This window comes from Saccoglossus kowalevskii, chromosome 12 (assembly GCF_978046115.1).
Source record: "Saccoglossus kowalevskii chromosome 12, keSacKowa6.1, whole genome shotgun sequence".
Classification (NCBI taxonomy): Eukaryota; Metazoa; Hemichordata; class Enteropneusta; family Harrimaniidae; genus Saccoglossus; species Saccoglossus kowalevskii.
The window spans coordinates 16,153,249-16,161,820 of NC_140652.1; the positions used below are offsets into that span (position 1 = coordinate 16,153,249).

At 35.9% G+C, this 8,572-nt stretch overlaps 1 pseudogene; it reads right to left on the reverse strand.

Moving 5' to 3' along the window:
* Positions 1-1,716: 1,716 nt before the first annotated feature.
* Positions 1,717-5,398, reverse strand: LOC100369186 (tripartite motif-containing protein 2-like; annotated as a pseudogene).
* Between the last annotated feature and the right edge of the window lie 3,174 nt (positions 5,399-8,572).

Sequence of the window (8,572 nt, forward strand, 5' to 3'; positions counted from 1 at the left end):
GGTTTTTAACAAGAAGTCGAAAATATCACTTTTTACCAAAAATGACAAAAATATTCACCAAAATTAGAGAATTAAAGATATCATTACAAAATGAACAAATCTGAGAGAGGTCCACATGTAGTACCTATATATGTAATATCAAAGCAATTGCACTTGCGGTTTTTAACAAGAAGTCGAAAATATCACTTTTTACCAAAAATGACAAAAATATTCACCAAAATTAGAGAATTAAAGATATCATTACAAAATGAACAAATCTGAGAGAGATCCACATGTAGTACCTATATATGTAATATCAAAGCAATTGCACTTGCGGTTTTTAACAAGAAGTCGAAAATATCACTTTTTACCAAAAATGACAAAAATATTCACCAAAATTAGAGAATTAAAGATATCATTACAAAATGAACAAATCTGAGAGAGGTCCACATGTAGTACCTATATATGTAATATCAAAGCAATTGCACTTGCGGTTTTTAACAAGAAGTCGAAAATATCACTTTTTACCAAAAATGACAAAAATATTCACCAAAATTAGAGAATTGAAGATATCAACATGAAATGAACAAACCTAAGAGAGGTCTACCCAAGGTACATATACACCAAGTATCAAAGCATTCAGGCTTGTAGTTTTCAAGAAGAAGTCGAAAAAGTAAAACATTGACACGGACGACGACGGACAATCACTCATATGATAAGCTCCGCTCGACAAAGTCGACAGCGGAGCTAAAAAATTAAATTAGAGAAAAATGTACAGTATGAAATTGTGCAAAACGTTGGTATATAATAATTTGGCGTACAAAGAATTACTGTAGAATACTTTATTTTCGCTTGGAATTTATTTTCGCTTTTTTCACTGGAGGGATAATTCCGTGAAAATAAAATCCAGCGAATATACTTTTTCCTATATTTCACATTAAACTGATTAAAAATCAGTGAAAATAAATTCCATACAAAACGCCCAAAAAGCCTTTTCAGCGAAAATTAATTCCAGCGAAAATAAAGTATTCCACAGTATTGAATGTAACACAGTGCTACCTTTGTCTGAATCCAAGATGGCAGGAGCTGAGCTTGCACACTGATTACATGTGCATATCAGATCCAATCACAGGCTTGTACTTACTGTTGTATTTTCTATATAGTAGCAATTTGTTGTGCAAATACAGACAATATTTCTACATCAATACAGTTGACTCGTCAAAACATGCCTAGGCACCAGCACTGGCCAAGCCATATTACCGGGTACACCATAGGAATGAATGTAACACAATACCTTGGTTTAAATCAAAGATGGCATCAGCTTATGAGCTTACAGATCCAATCACCAGGCTTGTACTTCAAGACTAAAATTTATGAAATCGCTGTAGCACTTAGAAATAGCAGGGGAAATATTAAAGGCCCTTGTGGCAAAGACATTCAATGCTTCTGTGAAGTTCATGGCAACTTGTAATTGGCCTAAACAACCTCCTCCCCTGAAAATAACCTCTGGATTCCACTAAAAGATCTCCCACACCAGTAAAAATGTGAAAAAAAAAAGTCACCATGGTTAACAGAAGGTGGCGTTTTGTTTATGGCAATTTTACTGTTGGCTTTTTTGCTGATACAATAACAAAACTGACAACCAACCAAAAATGCCACCAAGGATAATACAACTGTGCCTGTTGCCAAGCTAAAAAGTCATTTAAAATTTAAATAAAAACACATGCACAAACACAATTTGCTGAACTAAGTTATATTTTATTAAAAGAATTGTGGTAATGAAAAGTGAGGAAAATTATAAAAGCAATACAATCAAGAGTAATGATTCATCAGTGACTACATAGAATCATAAACAAGAGATACTGTAATACTTATTTTTGGCTGAAATAAATTTTCGCTGATAAAACTATTTGTATGACTATCCATGTTTTATATAGAATTTATTTTTACCAATTTTTGATGAGTTCAGTGTAGAATTTAAGAAAAAAAAAGTACAATCACTGAAATTTATTTTTATGAAAACGTCCGTTTGGAGAAAATAGCAAAAATAAATTCTAATCGGAAATAAAGTATTTTATAGTACTTCATCTTAAAAAGAAACCCTCTTAGGCATCCATAATGAATTTTGAAGCAAATATTGATGTTGATAACATGTGGAATAATTGATATCTATTCAACACTTTGAGAACTTAGGACAACTTTTGTCATTTGTCACAAAATAAAACATGTTTTTCCCAAAATGATAAAATTTTAAATGCTTGATAAGATAAAGCAAGCTACAGTTTATATAAAACAAGGCTTTTAACAGGCTATAGAAAAGGCACAGAAATAGGACATATAACATAACAATCAGTAAAATGAATGTCTTCGTTCAACTTTGTCAAGCTGAAAATCTGACATACTTGAACAGTTTTTCAACATTCCAACCAACTTTTCCCAACTAATATCATAAAAGCAAAGAAATCAAGTGTGTTGTGTATATTGGATGCTTGAAACAGACATTTATTACAAAATTAAGACTAACCTTAGTAACCTATTTACAAATTTAAGACTAACCTTAGTAACCTACATGTATAAACAAAAGCTTTTGTTCCAAGGTGCAAAATATGAAAGCAATTTTTTTTATTTTATGTGATCCACACAAATTGAAGATTAACAAAAAACAAAACAAAATAAAAATAAAATGATAGTACATCTACATATGATCTATGAAGTATCTCCATCATCTATCCTCCAGTCTAATATATCTAAATGAGGTAATATTTATAAACAGAATTTCTCCCCTAACCCTTACAGGTCTGTGGATTACACCAAAGCACCTTACAATAACAAAAGGTTAATTTATGCAAAGTTGGTAATTGTTATGCAACAATTTTAACAGTAAACTAATTCTTACACCACCAATGTACATGTACCAAGTTTCTTTGAAATTAGATGTACTAGTACTAAAGTATTAAGGAACAACTAAAAAATAAGTAATTAGTATGCACAGACTGCAAACTCTGAACTTGTGTCAGTGTAGTATCCCAGAGCACCTATGTACTAAGTTCCATTAAAATGTGTACAGTGGTGCTTGAGATATCAGGGGAAACACTGAAAACTAGCTAATTATTATGCAAATTAGGTAATTAATAAATGCATGTTAAAAAAAATAATCCCAGGTAATTTGTGTACCAATTTTCATTGAATTGTTTGATTTTTCAGGGATGTTAATTTATGAATATATTCTAACACAACGTGTGTCATCAGTGACAATGATTTTACCATCGTCAGTGACAGCAACACCTATGGGGTTATGTACATCACTACCGCTAACACTATTGGTTATAAATGCACCTTTACTGTTGAACTTCTGCACTCTATTATGCTCATAATCACATACATAAATATTATCATTCTTATCAGTAGCAACTCCACAGGGAAAACTGAAATAATCATTTTCACAACCATGGAACACAAACATACATTCTCCATCAGAACTGAGAACCTGAATACGATCGTTCCCTGTATCTGAGACTATGAGACATCCGTTACTATTAATAGCTATAAATTTTGGACTTTCAAAGTTGCATGACCCTTGACCCTTACTACCAACTGATTTAATATACTTGAAACTTGCCATTTCATATAATCTAATACAATGTGCATCATTATCAACCACATATACAATACCATTATTGTGGTTGATAGCAATACCATACGGGTACTTTAATTCTTTTGCACCAAAACATTTTATAACCTTCCCATATTGATTACACACAATGACCTGATTTTCTGCGCTTGGTACCCATGAGCCATCAGTAATGAAATATGCGTTATCTAAAGATATTGCTACATCTATTGGACTAACTGTTTTACTATATCCTGTAAATTGCAACTGAGATTTTGGTCTGCCAAATTTATCTACAATCTGAACAGTTTCATTCCCTTCATCAGCCACCACAATATCACCACATATATTAATGCCCACTCCGAGCGGTACACTGAACATTCTAGATTCATCGCCCCCTATGGTTCTCTCTAATTTCATTGGTGCATTTATAGCATGTGATGATTCTTGCGATTGCTGAGACGCGTGAGAAACTGAATCTACCTCAGGAGTGTGAAATGATCCCAGAATTCCTTTCAGTTCGATGTCACCAGGGTAAAACTGTGGAAGTGAATCATGTGTATCATTACATTTTGTATCAAGTGACACCATAGTTTTTAGTTTCTTTTCTGTTTCTTCACTAGTTGTCATCAGCTGTGCAGAGCTGCTGCATAGTAATAAATTATTCATAAATGTTATAGTAGTTGTCAGCAGTTCCTCCTTTGTGTCATACTGGTGCATTTCAGTCTTGATATCTTCTTTTCTTTTGTTATAATCAGTTTTTAATTTACCCAAGAGACTTGCTTCCTTCTGTTTTATTGATTTTGTTAACTTCTCAATAGTTTCCATTGAATGTTTTTGTATATGTTGTTTCCGCTGCAAATGTTCTATTGTTAATCCTTCCAACTGTTTTGTGGCACTTATTTTGCTTTGTTTTACTTCTCTTTCCTTCTCTTTCAAGATTGTGACTTGATCTTTTGTAAACTTACAGAATCTATCTGCCACCTCCTGTAAGTCAATGACTTCATGTCCTTTGTGATTCGACCGTGTAGTCAAACACATAGAACATATTGGAACTCGGCATTTCTCGCAGTAAAGCTCACAAAGTTTGTCTTTATGGGAAGTACAGTGAACTGCAGTCAAAGCAATCGATTCATCTGATAATTTGGCCTGTTTTGTCTCCTCAACAGTCATAATTCGATGACGTCGACTGATGGGCATTTTTCTGTGAGCTTTGGTGCACGTTGTACAGAAATCCATGGCACAGTCCACACACCTGTTTTTCGATGGGTTTTCTTGACAACCCCATGGCATGTTTCATTGCCTCGATGCTTTGTTTGATCTTCAATAATATCTATGGCAGAATTTATCACCATGCTTGGTTGGAGTTGTGAAACGTTACGCACATAAAGTTGCTGTCTGCAGTTGGGGCATTTAATCGTGTCACGTGATCCTTTCAACTTCACCAAACACTGCTCGCAGAAGGAATGGTAGCATGGTAAAATCTTTGGATTCTTATAACGTTCCAAGCAAACGGCACAAGTCAGCAGGTCTTCGTCAATCTTGTCAACAACAGATAGTTTGGCAGCCATGGTCGTACTTCGGGATTGAAAACGATCCGGGAAAATCAGAGAGATTTTCAAAGAGAGCTACGTCACGATCCCCCAAACGTTGCCAGTACCAATCACAAACAATGAATAAATTTTCGGATTAACACCTCTGTTTCAACTTTCCCCAAGCTGACGAAACATTTTTTGTATTCTACTGACTTCCTGTTCTGGCCCGTCTTTGAGGCAACACCGGAAACAGTCTGAGGTCAATTCTCATTTCAGTCCAAGAGGGCGCTAAACTTACCCGGTTGTGTTCTGTATTCGTCGAATCCTCGGGGGGGGGGACATCCGGGCATTTTCTAACGCCTGGCAACCCTCGCGGTGAAAACAAAGACCAACAACTCGCAGAAAACGGTACTTTGCGATGGTTGTTGAGAGTTCCCTGAACAGTGTAACAAGATTAGCCCTACGTGTGTAACATATATGAATTTGGTTCAGGATTACTTCAAAGTTGAGTTTGTGTTGTGTTCTCGAGTTTTCACCGGCTCCAGCGGCGTTCCACAGCAGCGCGCACAAAGCCCGTAGAAATACGTGGTACAGAGGTGCGCGTCTTAGCAACGTAGAACATCCGCGACGTAGCTCCGCCCCCGAGGAGATTAACTTTTTTACAAAAGACCTTACATCAAAGAAAAGACCGAGTTGCCTGTCCCTTTTCTCTATAGTCTTTGGTCGAATAGACCACTTTCCCGAAGGTAGTGAGAAGAACGGGTGCAGAAAGACGCCTGCGTTTGTAATGACGCAAAATACAGAAATCGTAGTTTATGTTACATCCATTACAATTGGTGTATCCAATATCACACGTGCAAGTTCACCCAAATCTCTCGAAGGGAGCAATCTTTCTTTAACATTGTGTTTTATGGAATTGTTCTAAAAATAGCAATTTTTGAAAAATATTCATTAGAACAAAATTTTCTCAAAATACGTCACACACAATACAATGTCAATAGGTCGACGGTTCTACACAATAAACCGATGAACATTTTTATGCGATTTATGTGAATACTGACTTTGTGATCGGGGAACTTGACTCACTTAGCTGATAACGCTTACACGTAAAGATACCAGATTCGACCAGCTTTATTCTTACAAACAGTCAGCTGAAGCAGAGAGCTGTAACCCCTCGCTGTACAGTTCTCTAAAACTTTTATCTCTTTTATCTCCCTCCGCCTTCTCACAAAAGGTTACAAACTCAAGTCAAGTTGCAAGCTGCAAAGTTGCAACTACTAAATACAATAAATAAACAATTTATTTATCAAATTCCCGAAATATATGTTTATAGTCTCCACCCCAAACACGCTGTTTGTTGATTATAAACAATGGTGTAACGGCGTGTGAGTCGACTGCGCATGCGCGAACGTGAAGTCGCTATCATGACATACTAGTATGACTACATTTCAAAAATTATGAATAGGATTCTACTTCAGTTTGAGATATCGTGCAATTTTTTCCTAAACAAGTTTTAAAAGAGTTTACATTTTCATTGTTCAGTCATTATATCGAAACTAGGTGAATTATAACACCGCCAGTATGAATCTAGTAATCCGATTTGCTGAACAAAGATCTTATAACTGGCCCTATAACACTTGTGAATCCCGTTGTCATCAGCCAGAGTTTAACCTAAAAATATATGAAAGTATTCCCTTTAGCTATATGAGCACAGTTAGTGATTGCTGCCAAACTCAGTCGCTGCGGGCGCACTCCAATTCTTACGATTACGCTAGAGAGCGTAGTGATCTCACGGTAACACGATACATCCCAAAATACAACTTTACGAGTTAGTGAGAGGTGGGGCTTTTCAATACGGCTCACCACTCTGCGTTGATGGGCAATTAGGCCATGGAACGTGCAACTCTGGGTGTGTGTTATATACTAAATGATGAAAATGACATGCAGTGACTTGTGTAAATATTGTTGAGCAGTTCAAATATCACTTATGCGATCATGCCCAGAAGCTACTCTCAAAGCCAAGCAACTTACCCCAAATTCAAACAACACAGCGTTACTGATTTCCCCGAGAGATGACGATCCATGGGGTCATTCCAGTTTTTGTTCACCCCCCCCCCCCTACGGATAGTTTAAATCCGAGAGGTCATATTTCTACAAAAAGTATGGATGGTTTAATTCCGAGAGGTGTCATATTTTTGATATATTTAATTTTTTCACATACCCATCCGTATACGTCAAATCAAAGACATTTCTATTGTCTTTGGTCAAAATAGTAAAGTTTCCAGGGGGTGTGTTAGTTAACAAAAATCCGACACCTGAATGGTGGATTTGAATCCATAACCTTAATCCGTGGGGGGGGGGTGACCCATTCACCGAACCCGAAAACAACCTGACAACCAAAGTAGAGTTTTTATATCTACCACCAAGTATAAGAATATAAAGTGACAACAAAAAATGAAATTATTGTCTATTCAATTCCCGTTTTTCGACAAACACAGGATTTGATTTGTGTGTGGCTCGTATAGGTGGATTGTATAGTGGCGGGTAGGTTATATCCAGACTTTTAAAAACCCAGGCTTTTACCTCCATGGTTATATGAATAAGTTAGGCAACACGAGGTATACGGTTTGACTGCTCACTAAGAACTCTACTCTATTCACAATCAAAACTCGTTTATATAATCATAGACCTTAGAATTCTAAAGTCTATGATATAATGTATCAATATAGTTACGCAGCCTAGAAGTTACAAGGTAAATATTAATTAGTGAGTGACCAGCTGTAAAAATTAAGGTGTGTGTCCAAGGATTAAGATTACCTGAGCTTAGGATTAATATAAACTCTGACATAAACATGCTAGATAAACAATGTAAATGAAAGAATGAATTCCCTACATTCTCCGGGCGGCCAAAAAGCCCGTGATGTATAACATTTACAGAAACGCAATGAAACTTACTTCGAAATAACGATGTGAAAATCACGACTTGTGAATATGATGATAATGAAAAATTCAAAACCACAAACAATTATCGAATATCAAAGGAGGAGAAATTGTCTAACTTCGAAAAGCTGGATAATAAATTACCAAGTTTTGAAGCGATTGGTTTGGTCCGTCGCCCCTGTATGGGTGATTGCTGGGCCATGTCAGTTTTCGCATCAAGTGTAAGCACACTGCACAAACTAATATACATGTATATCGAGTAACAACAACACTCTCATCTCTTGTACTCGCAGCTAACATTTTGACACAACAATTTGATTTGGGAAAATTACTGATTATTCAAAAGTCAAGAACAACACTTGTGGTACTCAAATTATTATTTTTTTAAAATTTGAACCTCACTTGTAAGTATTTTGAGCGATTTTCATTACAAAATGGCCATCAGAGTACATGTACGAGTGTTTAACGTTATGGGAATATACAATTCGTCATTCATTTGGAAACAAGT